The following is a 13,223-nucleotide window of genomic DNA, read 5'->3' on the forward strand; positions in this document are numbered from 1 at the left end:
AAATGAAAAACAAGTCAATGTTTGGGTTAAAATAACTATGGAAGTGGCGAGAAAGATACAATCCCATCAGCTGTTGTTGTTATTTTAATTTATTACACGGCTTAGTTGTATACTCGATTCTGATTGGTCAAATATATGTGAACATAGGATCTGCTAACAAGGATGTATAAGCACACAGACACACAACACACTCACATACATGCACACACCAATGCAAATGTAAATGCAGAAATGCACACACTGAATCACGTATGAGCAGTAAAGTCTCTTTCACACACACACACACACACACACACACACACACAGACACACACACACACACACACACACACATACATACACACACACACACACACACACACACACACACACACACACACACACACACAGAGGAAGTGTGCAGGCTGCAGCAGCAAAGCCGTCATTTGCATGAAAAACGAAGCGGAAGTGAAACTCCTTAATGTACGCACTGTACTCAGACACACACACACACACACACACACACACACACACACACACACACACACACACACACACACACACACACACACACACACACACACACACACACACACACACACACACACACACACACACACACACACACACACACACACACACACACACACACACAGACTACTTTCCATGCCATTTGAATGCAAAAACAAAGAGTCCAGTGGACCTGTGGCTACCTGGAGGAAATGGGAAACAAAACTAACTGCTGTTGTCTCGGCAACAGTCATACCCCATAATGCTATGCAAATTATGCCGCTCTGTTATCTCACTTGTGGCCTGCACACACACATTTAGAGTGTGTGTGTGTGTGTGTGTGTGTGTGTGTGTGTGTGTGTGTGTGTGTGTGTGTGCGTGCGTGCGTGCGTGCGTGCGTGTGTGTGTTTGTGTGGATGATGCTCACCCAAAGGCCATTCATTTGGACACAGCTGTTAGTCAATGCACATAATCGTCACTCTGCCCTTTGTGTGTATGTGTCTGTGTCTGTGTGTGTGTGTGTGTGTGTGTGTGTGTGTGTGTATGTGTCTGTGTCTGTGTGTGTGTGTGTGTGTGTGTGTGTGTGTGTGTGTGTGTGTGTGTGTGTGTGTGTGTGTGTGTGTATGTGTCTGTGTCTGTGTGTGTGTGTGTGTGTGTGTGTGTGTGTGTGTGTGTGTGTATGTATGTGTCTGTGTGTGTGTGTGTGTGTGTGTGTGTGTGTGTGTGTGTGTGTGTGTGTGTGTGTGTGTGTGTGTGTGTGTGCGTGTTACTGTCAAGGCCACAGCTTGCATCCGTCGTACCAAGCGTTGGTCACCATGGAAACTGTACATACACACTTTCCCTCTTTACCTTTTTTCTACTTCTCAACATACTACTGTGTGCGAGTGGACGTGAATGAAAGTCTGTGTGTGTGTGTGTGTGTGTGTGTGTGTGTGTGTGTGTGGTGTGTGTGTGTGTGTGTGTGTGTGTGTGTGTGTGTGTGTGTGTGTGTGTGTGTGTGTGAGTGAGTTCACTTCCTGCATTGCTTAAGCCAATCAGTGGACAGGGATCAATGTGAGCGCTCTCATTGGCTGACTGTCCACTCACTACTGATGTTTTTTTTTAATTTTTTTTTTTCGGTGGACCTCTCAATGTATCGACTCCAGTTACCATGGCGCCCGCATCCTCTTGGTCCTCCATCTCTTCTTCTCAGTTTTATTTCCTGTTGCTGCACTCAGTTTTTGGCTCGTGTTGCTCAGCTCTCATTCCTCTCTTTCTCCTCACTGAGATGTGTTGTTTTATTTGTCATTTTTTGTTGTTTTAGAAAAGTTGTTGCGCTATAGAAGTCTTACTCTGCCTTTACAGAATGATGATGAATTAAAGGAGAAAAGATGAATACATGAGATCATAACCTCGAGCTATTACAATCCCAGTGGCCACATCTCAAATTGTATTTGAACACTCTGTTAAATGTGATATTATGTTGCGATGCTGCATGTATCTGAAAAGGTCTCAACATCTGATCTGAGGGGAATTTATTGTGGTTTATTCTTAACTTGTGACGTGTGCCATTTTGTAAAGCACTTTGAGATGCACGTGCTGTATGATAAGTGCTATATAAATAAAGCTTTATTATTATTCAGTTATGTTTACATTATGTCCAAATCTTGAAGTCATTGCATTTAAAATTGTATTAAAAACTACAAACTCTTTGCATCACTGCACGTAATATTCATATCGTATCCTATGTAGAGATTTGCTTTGTAGAAGGTTGGTTAATCACAGTGCATTTTAGCATTTTTTTATATTTTATACACACACACACACACACACACACACACACACACACACACACACTCAGGTGATGCATGTGAGAGCATGTGCACAGTGTGCAGGCTCTGACGCACATCCTGTTTTCTGTAGTGTGTTCACTGAGATGACACCGTATGAAGTTTAAAAACCACCTCGTTTGAGCTCTGAGGTGCAGATAGTGATCTCTACTTTACATGATCTATTTCTGTGCACTGTCAGAGTCAACCACACACACACACACACACACACACACACACACACACACACGCTAAAGGATGTGAAAGCGAGGAGGAGAAATAGAGACAGACAGTCGGAGGGTGTTTGGATGACACGCTTTATCTCGTCCTTGATACGAAGCCGCCTCTTTCACAGGAAGAGGAAGTGACACCGCTCTCACACACACACACACATTAACACACACACACACACACATTAACTAACACACACACACACACACACACACACAGCGCTGTTTCTTCTACTATGCAGCAATCACACATTTAAAAAGCGAAGAGAGAAAAACATCCCTCTTTTTTGAGCCTACTTTTCAACTCAACAGCCATTTAATAACCTTATTCGTGCCTTTCCTCTGCCCTGTTCTCTTGCTGTATCAATGTAAATATCCCCGCTGAGGGACACATACAGTATTTCTGATTACAGAAGTCCTTCTCCATGTGTTTAATCGAGACTCTGTTCACCGTCACTACTACAGAAGTATCTTCTCATCATGTATTCTGCATCGACACCACTTCTCCTTTCTCTTGTGTTGTGATCACAGATGTAAAATGTGTCCTCTCTCACCTACATGACCTTTGGGGGTTATTATGGAGAGATGCTTTAATATACCTGAGGCCTCTGTGCCCTTTGACCTCCATGCTGTTGCTTGTAGTTTAGCAGTAGACAAAGAAAATGAAGTCTGTTGTTGACCTTAGTTTTGTCTCTACGTGAACTATAAATACGGTGGATACACTGTAAAAAATGCAGGACTTAAATCTGTATTAGGAAGTAAAATGTCCCATAAAATATCAAATAAAAAATATTTCAAAATAAGAACAGAGTGATATTACTACATAAATGCTGAATATCACATTTTAAATGGTTGTAAAACACCACGCTGTCTCTGCTTATTCATCACTTTTTAAATCAGACAGGGGGACAGAAACTTCTCTTCTTGCTCCCAGTCGAGGTCACACCTCCGCTAACGAAGCTGGACGGTTACCGCGGTAACCAACGAGGGTGAGGGGGGGAGAAACAGCGAGAGTAATTTCTGTCTAAATGAGAAACGCTCGACTCTCCCTCTCTCTCATCACAAAGGGAGCGGCCATTTTATCTCATACAGTAATGACGGTTATTATTACAAAGACGGATTATTTTTCCACCACCATTTTATCCTTTTTCCATTTTATTTTTAAGGATTTATCGCATCAGTTTTCTTCATCTAGTCTCTCAAAATTAAGACTTTTCTGTTTGCTGCTGCCTTTTATTATAATATATAGCTATTAATATCTTACAATGCAATGTTACTTTCATTTTTGTATTTTTTTTAACCTTTTTTAGCTTGTTTTATTTTCATTTTCTGAGTTTTTTAATGATAAATATATCCTTATTTTTTATTTATTTTTGTGATTGTTTAAATGTGCTATATGATTACACTTTTGTATTATTTTGTATTATATTTTTATTTATTTTTCACATGCCTTTTGCCACTTATCATAGTTACTGCAAACACCTCATGACTTCATGTGTGTATCTTCTACCTGTATTACAAGCGCTTGTTGTGTATGACTTCCAGCTACAACACACACACTCACACACACACACACACACACACACACACACACACACACACACACACACACACACACACACACACACACACACACACACACACACACACACACACACACACACACACACACACACACACACAGACACAGTTTTTCAGTTTCATGGATCTTACCTGGTGTAGCTTTTTGTCCTCTGGCTCGGTTTAGAAAGTCCAAAACTCGTCACAGCTCCTGGGGGACAAAGAGAGGAAGAGGATGATGAAGAAACACAGTACTTTTGTGTATATCCACCTGGTGTAAACACACTGTGTGTACTGTAAGAAGATGTGTAACAACATGGCCGCCTCATGGACTGCAGACAGTAGGAGTCCCTGAATGCAACGCACCATCAGTACATTTTTAAAGTAGTTTATCGTGGTCCCATCATGGTTCTTACTGACCATTTATGGACAAAAAAATTGATGCTTAAGCAGTTTTCCATAGTTCATAACCTCCATAAGAATACATGATCAGGTCGGGCAAAAAAGTGTAGTTAAGATGCATTTATGTACTTTTATTTTGGGGTAATTCATCTTAGGAAACACCTTAAAGCAATAGATTGACATTGAAGCACACTGTTTGCTTTACGGGAGAGACAGAAACCATTACTGTGAGGCTACAGCTAGATGCTAGTTAGCTTAGCTTAGCACAAAGACTTGAAACGGGGGGAACAGCTAGCTTAGCTCTTAGCTAACTTATTACCTCCTACTTTCTCCTTTCTAGCCAGCCAAACATGATCAAATCTTCAAATAAATTGACAGAAAAGCTCAAAAAGTGCTGCTTAATTATACCTAAAAAACACTTCAATAAATTATAGAATATAAAAATGCCTAACTTCTATTAGCCCTCCTGAAAAAAGGTTTAAAATAATGCTTGAATATCAAATTAATAGTAAACAGGATTCAATGCACCACCTCGATCGGCACAAAATCAACATGAGCATTTGTTAGATTAACATTTTAACGTCCAGGTGTCCACAAACTTCTACTTTTTTTAGTCGAAAGGTCAAAAGGTCATCAGACTCTTTCTGTGTGAAGAAGTGACAGGCTGCGGTTTTTAATCTAACATTTCTAAAAGACTCTTTGTGGATTGTTTGACGTTTCAAACCCCAAATAAAAACAGGTGACGTTGAGTCTCAGGATCACTCGAGTCAGCCGTCTGTCGTCTGGATTTTTTGTCACGTATTTCTTTGATGTTTTAGTTGTTTTTCAGCCCGTTGGGGTTTCTGTTCTGTCCCCCCCGCTGAGATTGGATTTACTTTCATCCCCTGATATTTCTGTTCTTATCTTTCTTATGGATATGCAAATAACTCAACATACAGCAGTGACTGTCTCTGGGTTTTAATTGTGATAACTCCACAGTGGCAGATAACAAGGAGGTCTGGAAACGATTGTTTAATATTTAAGATTTATCCACGACAAAATGCTCAATTTGAAAGAGATCAAATCAAGCTAGTGCAAAATACAAATACAATAGTGTACAATAGTATAACAAATACAAATACACTAGTAGTACAAATACAAATAGAGTAGAAAAAAGGACAAAAGGTTCCTCAAAAAGCATTTTATTTTTCCTTTTTTCTTTGATTTTAATAAACAAGTGATGATTCAAAAGAAATATTGAATTATTTGAAATATATTTATAAATTTTTTATTGAACTTTTCATTCATCTATTTCAAGATCACAGTTAAAGAAAAACAAAAACGTTGAATATTTGTACAGACCTGCCTCATGTGCGTCAGTAAGATGTCCTGCACTTCCCATAATACAACTAGACATCCCTCATATGAGCTAAATGGAATTTTCTCTAAGCTTTATTTAAACTTATATGGAGCCGTAAGTTACTGCAAGAACAAGAAATGAGAGTTTCCCAGTGAGAGAAAGTGAAACTCGTAAACTAAACTCGAAACCTAACCATCAGTTTTATCGTTGTAGTACTTCTGGTTTCATTTATGTGGGTGCAAATATGTATATTTCCTCCCGTTATGACTGAGCGTCGCTGAGACACAGCGGTAGTAAATCGATCGTGACTCACATCCGAATAACTGAACACATGTGGCTGTAACAAAACCAATCTGATACTCTAATAATCCGAAAAGCGATGAAACAAAACTATGAAATGGTTATTTAATGAGCTGTCTATACATTAAGTTGAAAGCATTTTGATCTGTATCCAGTATGGATGTTGTCAGTTGTGTGTTTTCACATTACAAAACAGTGATTTAGCTCTCCTGTCTGATGCATACATGCATGAAGTGAGACTAATTACAAGCTGTTCAGAAAGTAGGCCAGTTTGGGTAAAGGTCTCTCCCTCTAGCTGTGTCTCAATTTGGAAACACTCACACAGTGCTGTTAGCTAGCCAGCTAGCAACAATGGATCACGGTAGCAAATCATTACAGACTTCTCAAATAACTTAATGGTGGCTTCTATTTGACACAAGTATAGTGGTGGTTTCTTTACATAGTGAAACAAAACAACTGTATAATTGTCTTTTGTGTAAAGCTGTGGTTGTTGAGTTTAAGAAATGTCCTGCCTTCCACATTTGACTTTTTGACCTTTGTGAGAGCACCGCATGCATTTGGCCATACTTCCTTTTTTGACACACTTAAAATGTCACATGTGAGTATACAAATATGCAAATGAAAACACAGCCTTTCTCTTCGTATCTCTCCCTCTATCACACCTGACATTACCTCCATTTGAGTAAACAGTGGTTAGGCTTCTTTCCCTGTCACACACACACACACACACACACACACACACACACACACACACACACACACACACACACACACACACACACACACACACACACACACACACACACACAACACACACACACACACACACACACACACACACACACACACACACACACACACACACTAAAACACACACACACACACACACACACACACACACCACACACACAGTTTCTCGCAATGATGTGAGTAAAACAATCACATTTTTGCCATCTTAAATTGAAATGCCGCCATACGATTGGCTGCTGTTGACCTATACAGTCAGCAGTAAGGTGACTTCTGATTGGCTGAGGGATAAACATGTCCACATGATATAGGTTGGAGGGAAAGTCCTTCAGTGCAGCTAGCACAACAAGCTGATATCTCACACACTCTCTCTCAAACACACACACACACACACACACATATACACACACACACACACACACAACACACACACACACACACACACACACATATACACACAACACACACACACACACACACACACACACACACATATACACACACACACACACACACACATATACACACACACACACACACACACACACACACACACACACACACACACACACACACACACACACACACACACACACAGCTGAGCAGAAAAGTGTGTCAGCAGCTGAGAGAATAGACACACTCTTGGTACAGCTTGAAGACCTCTCATCTCCTCATCCTCCTCTTTGTTTCCTCTTATCTCCTTTCCTCATACACTCATGTCATTTCCTCCCTTGTGCACTAGTTTCGTCTCCTATTCTCTTGTATCTCATACCCTCATCACTTATGTCATCTTCCTCTCCTCCTCCTCCTCCTCCCCCTCCTCCATGTTATACTGAATATCTCACCGGTAATAAAACTAAACCCCAGAGGAGTAATTTATCAGGAGAAGCAGACCATTATCTGTGTGTGTGTGTGTGTGTGTGTGTGTGTGTGTGTGTGTGTGTGTGTGTGTGTGTCTTAATAATTCAGTCGTCACTGTCAGGTCCACGGTCACCGGAGGACTCTCAGGTTCCTCTACAGCTCAGGTGATCACACACACACACACACACACACACACACACACACACACATACACACACACACACACACACACACACACACACACACACACACACACACAACACACACACACACACACACACACACACACACACACACACACACCACACACACACACACACACACTGCAGTTAATAGAATACACACACTCCTCTGTTAGGACTATTGGAAAACGCTCTCTTCTCCTCAGCTTGTTTCCTCTCCTATTCTCTTGTTTCCTCTCCTTTGCTCTCATTTCCTTCCCTCTTCTACTAACCTAACTTCCTTTCCTTATATACCTCTCCTTTCCTCACTTCTCATTTACATTGTGCTCCACTTGTTTCCTCTCCTCGTTTCTCCTGTTCACCTTTTTCCTTTCCTCACCTATTGCTTCCTCCCCTCTTTCCTCACCTCTTCTCTTGTTTCCTCCTCCTATATTCTCCACTTGTTCCTCACCTCCTCTCCTCTCCACTTGTTTCCTCTCCTCGTTTCTCCTGTTCACCTCTTTCCTCACCTCTTCTCTTGTTTCCTCCTCCTATATTCTCCACTTGTTCCTCACCTCCTCTCCTCTCCCCTTGTTTCCTCTCCTCTCCCCTTGTTTCCTCTCCAGATAAGCGCTGGCTCAGTGGTTTTGAAGCCTGAAATCCTCTCTTAATGCTGGGTTTATTCTGCTCTCACAGGAGGATCAGTGTGTGCAGGTGTGTTTGTGCTGCAGCTGTTGAGTTATAATCCACTCGGAGGTGTTCAATACGTCACGATAACAGCGTGGTGAGGCGCGGAAAGCCACGACACAAAGTGGAGCAACGCTTTCTGTCAAACCTGAATCTAAAATCTGCACAATGGGGGAAATGTCAATTGACCTCTTTTCATGCATTGCATATATTTTAAAGTCTATGCATGTTATAGTGTATTATGGGAGGAGCCTGGGACTTCATATTTTCTGTTGTGAATACGACAAGAAAGCCTTGAATGTTGTATTAAAGTAGGAAATGTGGGTCTTGTAAAATAAATGTGAAATGTGTGGGTTTTGTGTGTAAGGACTTTTACTTGTAACAGGATTTCTACACTTAAGTATGTACGGGATCATCATCTGTACATGCAGAATGGAGCGTGTGTGTGTGTGTGTGTGTGTGTGTGTGTGTGTGTTTGATCACACCATGCCATACATCTGCAGTCATTTCCAAATTCCCCAGCTATGATGTGTGCGGCGTGTTAATTGACAGCAAATGCAAAGACGTATCACATCTCCAGCAAGTGACACATGGCTAGTGGCTCTACACACACACACACACACACACACACACACACACACACACACACACACACACACACACACACACACACACACACACACACACACACACACACACACACACACACACACACACACACACACACACACACACACACACACACACACACACACACACACACACCAATAATCCATCGAAGAAAGACTACATCTAAAGCGCCTGCTGTGTTTTTTACTAGACAGCAGCAACGTCCACATCAGCTGTTACAAAGCACTTTGAATTGCCTTGCCTTGCCTTGCCTTGCCTTGCCTTGCCTTGCCTATAAAACAAAAGAGACATTGTGTTTTATTATACTACAGTAGCCTATTAAATTGAAGTATTTTGGGACAAAGCATCCTCCAAAAGGATGAAATCAATCAATTTGGTACCACATTGAAACAGAGGTTAAAACACCTGTTATCACCTGACAACATGAGCAAACTATGAGATACTCCCTCTGAAAGAATCACAGGGAATTTAGCCATTGCAGACCATTTACATGCACTATAACCTATATAACAGGAAAGGGAGAACCCCAAAAACCATAATAGAGCCTCGTTAAGCTTCAAAGCTAGCTATACTCTAGGGTTAATAGTAGCCAAATAACGAAAGGCCTGCCTGACACAGATTCAGCTGTTGGCTAACACAGCCCTGGTGAATCAAATCAAGGGATTAAATGATTGTCAGAACTCAAATATCTCCAAGTCCTACAGCTGAAACATGTAGTGTGTTATGTATATATATAAATCTATGTGTGCATGCAAACACACGTAGAGGTCCTGCAAGGCCTGTGAAATAAATTAATTGGATATCTACTGCAGATTAACTCACACCGTGTTCTCTGTACGCCTATCCACCCTGGTGACAGTGTGTGTGTGTGTGTGTGTGTGTGTGTGTGTGTGTGTGTGTGTGTGTGTGTGTGTGTGTGCCTGCTCCTACGCAGCCCTGATGGCCATCTGAGGTGGCAGAGGGACAGACGGTACGTAGGTCGGACTTTCTCCGTGCACGCCCTCACACACACATTAACCACACACACGTGCACGCTCACAGCCGTGCAGAGCAGAACACACACTCTTCAGATGCAGGTTTGTAAGCTGGCCAATATGTGTGTGTGTTATTGCTCTCCAGCATTCATCAGTGTCTTTATTTCAACTTCCATTTTATTCCTCTGTTGTGCAGCGGGCACAGCTTTTCAGTGTTTCTAAAAATAAAAACCTTTACACTGTCAATCCAGAGTTTAAAATTAGCTGCTTCCCTGCCAACACAGACGATAAACACACAGCTCAGACAATAATATAAGACCAACTGTTAAACAAAGAAATCCAGTTATTATTCAAACCATTTTAATTGTATTTGTTTAATTTCTCGTGTAGGAATTGTCTGTCTTGATATCAACAGTCATCACTATTATGTAATTATAATTTATTTACTGCATGAATTTATTAACATTTTAATTATTTTACTATGTATATTTTGGGGGATTTCTTAGATTTTAAAGATATTTTTTGTTTCTTGTAATAGAAATAAATATTTCTACTTATGTTATTTATTTATTTACTGCATGCATTTGAGACGATGATGCTGGACCTTTAGTATTACAATCATAATCCAGTTATATTGCCAAGCAGGTTTTCACATGGAAAGATAAAATAAAATAAAAGCATGTGTTGCAAAACAAACATAGAATAAGAGAAATACATGGATAAAGAAAGAAAGAAAAGGAAAAAAATAGAATAAAAAAGGGACAAATGCAACCAAATAAATGTATAATAAATGTTAAAATTGCCCTTATGGTTAATATGTTCTTTTTTGTGCTTCCTGTGACTCATTAAGCATTAAATAACTGCTCTAACCTGCAGCAGAAATCCTTAAACCACCTTTCATCCACCTTGCATAATGTCCTTAAGTACAGTAGGCTTTGACCCTGACCCTGACCTCTGACCTCACTGTGGGAAAAAAAGACAGCTTCCCTGGGATCATGGGGATTATGACGTGCAGAAAAACACACCGTGCTTATAAAATACAGCCGGGAAAAAAGCAGCTAAGAGCTCCTGAAGTGTTATTATCCGGCTGCAGTTTGGTAAAGAGCAGCGCAGGGTACCGGTCGTGTGTCGGAGTCTCCCCGGCTGGGGCCCCTCTCTAGACGGCAACACGTCATGGAACATTCCCGGAACCAGCCAGCGCACCACCCACCATTTCTCTCACTCTCTCTCTCCAACACACACACACACACACACACACACACACACACACACACACACACACACACACACACACACACACACACACACACACACACACACACACACACACACACACACACACACACACACACACACACACACACACACACACACACACAAACAGAGGAAGCAAGCGATGAGCATATGAGATAAAGTCACTCCCTGCTGAAAAATAACTCTTAAAAACTGTGTTCAGATTGGACACAACAACAATAACAACAACACTGTAGCTTCCTTTTACATATCTGAGGCATGATCACACTGTAGCGACAACAAGGAAATACCAGAGAGAGCTAAGGTCACCTCTCAAACTCACTTTTAAAACACTCCAAAAGCTTAACACAGTGGTGACATTAAAGGCTGCCAAAACAACCCAAATGTAGGAAGAGTTTTGTTGTTTGTGCACAAAAATATCGAGCTTCCCAAACGCTAAAAATCACACCATCACATCTCCAAGCTTCCACTTTCACAGCTTCATATCCAGCAACACTCCTCCCTCCCTCTCCCTTCTCCCTCTGTAGCCTACGTCTTTCCCCCGGCCCTCAGCCGTGCAGGCTACTGCGAATTCCTCAGGATATTACGCAACACGGGTAATCTGCATGCAATGCAATGCGTGCCCGGGGTATTCCCCCTGCATAGCCTTGCCCTTATAAGCCAAACAAAAAAGATCAAGTGCGGCGAAAACAGCCCATAATGTCCGTCATGGCGCGGAAAAGCCCACTGTCACTGTGTTGTGTGAGAGAATATGTCCGGTAAGGTTTCGTTTTCTTACCTTCAGTCTGCGCTCCGGCTGCGCGTGTCCTTCCTGAGCGAAAATGACAACAAGCAACCCTCTGACAGGAGACCCGTGTCCGGGGTGACACCTCGTTGTTTGTCCGCTGGAAACAGCCAGGAGACGGGGGTTAGAAATCCACAAGAGTCGGGGGGAAACGTCGCGGCGAGGAAGCCGAAGGAGGAAAAGTTGCGCGTAAAAATGGAAGGAATCCTTTCCGACCGGATTTCTTGCTGCCGCTGCTGCAGTCAGACAGACAGTAAAGTGTGCGCGTCTCACTGTGTTGTGAGTGTGTATGTGTGCGTGTGTGAGGGTGAAATCAGGAGACACACGCACACACACACTCGTACGCACACGGGGGTTATTCCAAACGCCACTTCCCAGAATAGCAGCATAGAGGAGAGTGAGAGAGAGCGAGAGAGAGAGAGAGAGAGAGAGAGAGAGAGAGAGAGAGAGAGAGAGAGAGAGAGAGAGGAGAGAGAGAGAGAGAGAGAGATATAGAGAGAGAGAGAGAGATAGAGATAGAGAGTAGAGGATCTAGTAGGTGCTGTGTTGTGTGTGTGTGTGTGTGTGGTGTTGTGTGTGTGTTGTGTGTGTGTGTGTGTCTGTGTCCGTGTGCGTACGTCGTCGGATCCCCCGACGCGCAACCAGGACAGAGGGAGGGGAGGGGAGGGAGGAGGAGCAGTGGCCGAAGAAGAGCTCTGTCTGCCGGCAGAGAGCAGGATTCCCCGGTCACCTCTGGAGCGACCTGTCTGTCTGTCTGTCTGTCTGTCTGTCTGTCTGTCTGTCTGTCTGACTGTCTGTCTGTCTGTCTGTGCATTCAGCTATAGGCTAAGACTGGATATAATACATACCTTTATCATACATAGATAGATAAATAAAGATATTCGTCATTATGAATAATACAATATTTAAAATAAATAAGATAGTCTTATAAATTACAGTGTATGTCATTGTCAATGTTATAATATATTAAATTGTTGTAATTAAATTAAACTATCCT

At 41.9% G+C, this 13,223-nt stretch overlaps 1 protein-coding gene across 1 annotated transcript in view; it reads right to left on the reverse strand.

Annotated features, from left to right (window-relative positions):
- The window catches only part of hivep2a (HIVEP zinc finger 2a), a 106,098-nt gene extending 93,468 nt beyond the window's left edge, over positions 1-12,630 (reverse strand). Inside the window, exons 1-2 of the mRNA XM_034123891.1 lie at positions 12,221-12,630; positions 4,241-4,298 (exon numbers count right to left, since the gene is read on the reverse strand). The gene's annotated coding sequence lies outside the window, so the exon portion shown is untranslated. The remainder of the gene's footprint in view (positions 1-4,240; positions 4,299-12,220) is intronic.
- Between the last annotated feature and the right edge of the window lie 593 nt (positions 12,631-13,223).

Source organism: Trematomus bernacchii, unplaced genomic scaffold (assembly GCF_902827165.1).
Source record: "Trematomus bernacchii unplaced genomic scaffold, fTreBer1.1, whole genome shotgun sequence".
NCBI classification, from domain to species: Eukaryota; Metazoa; Chordata; class Actinopteri; order Perciformes; family Nototheniidae; genus Trematomus; species Trematomus bernacchii.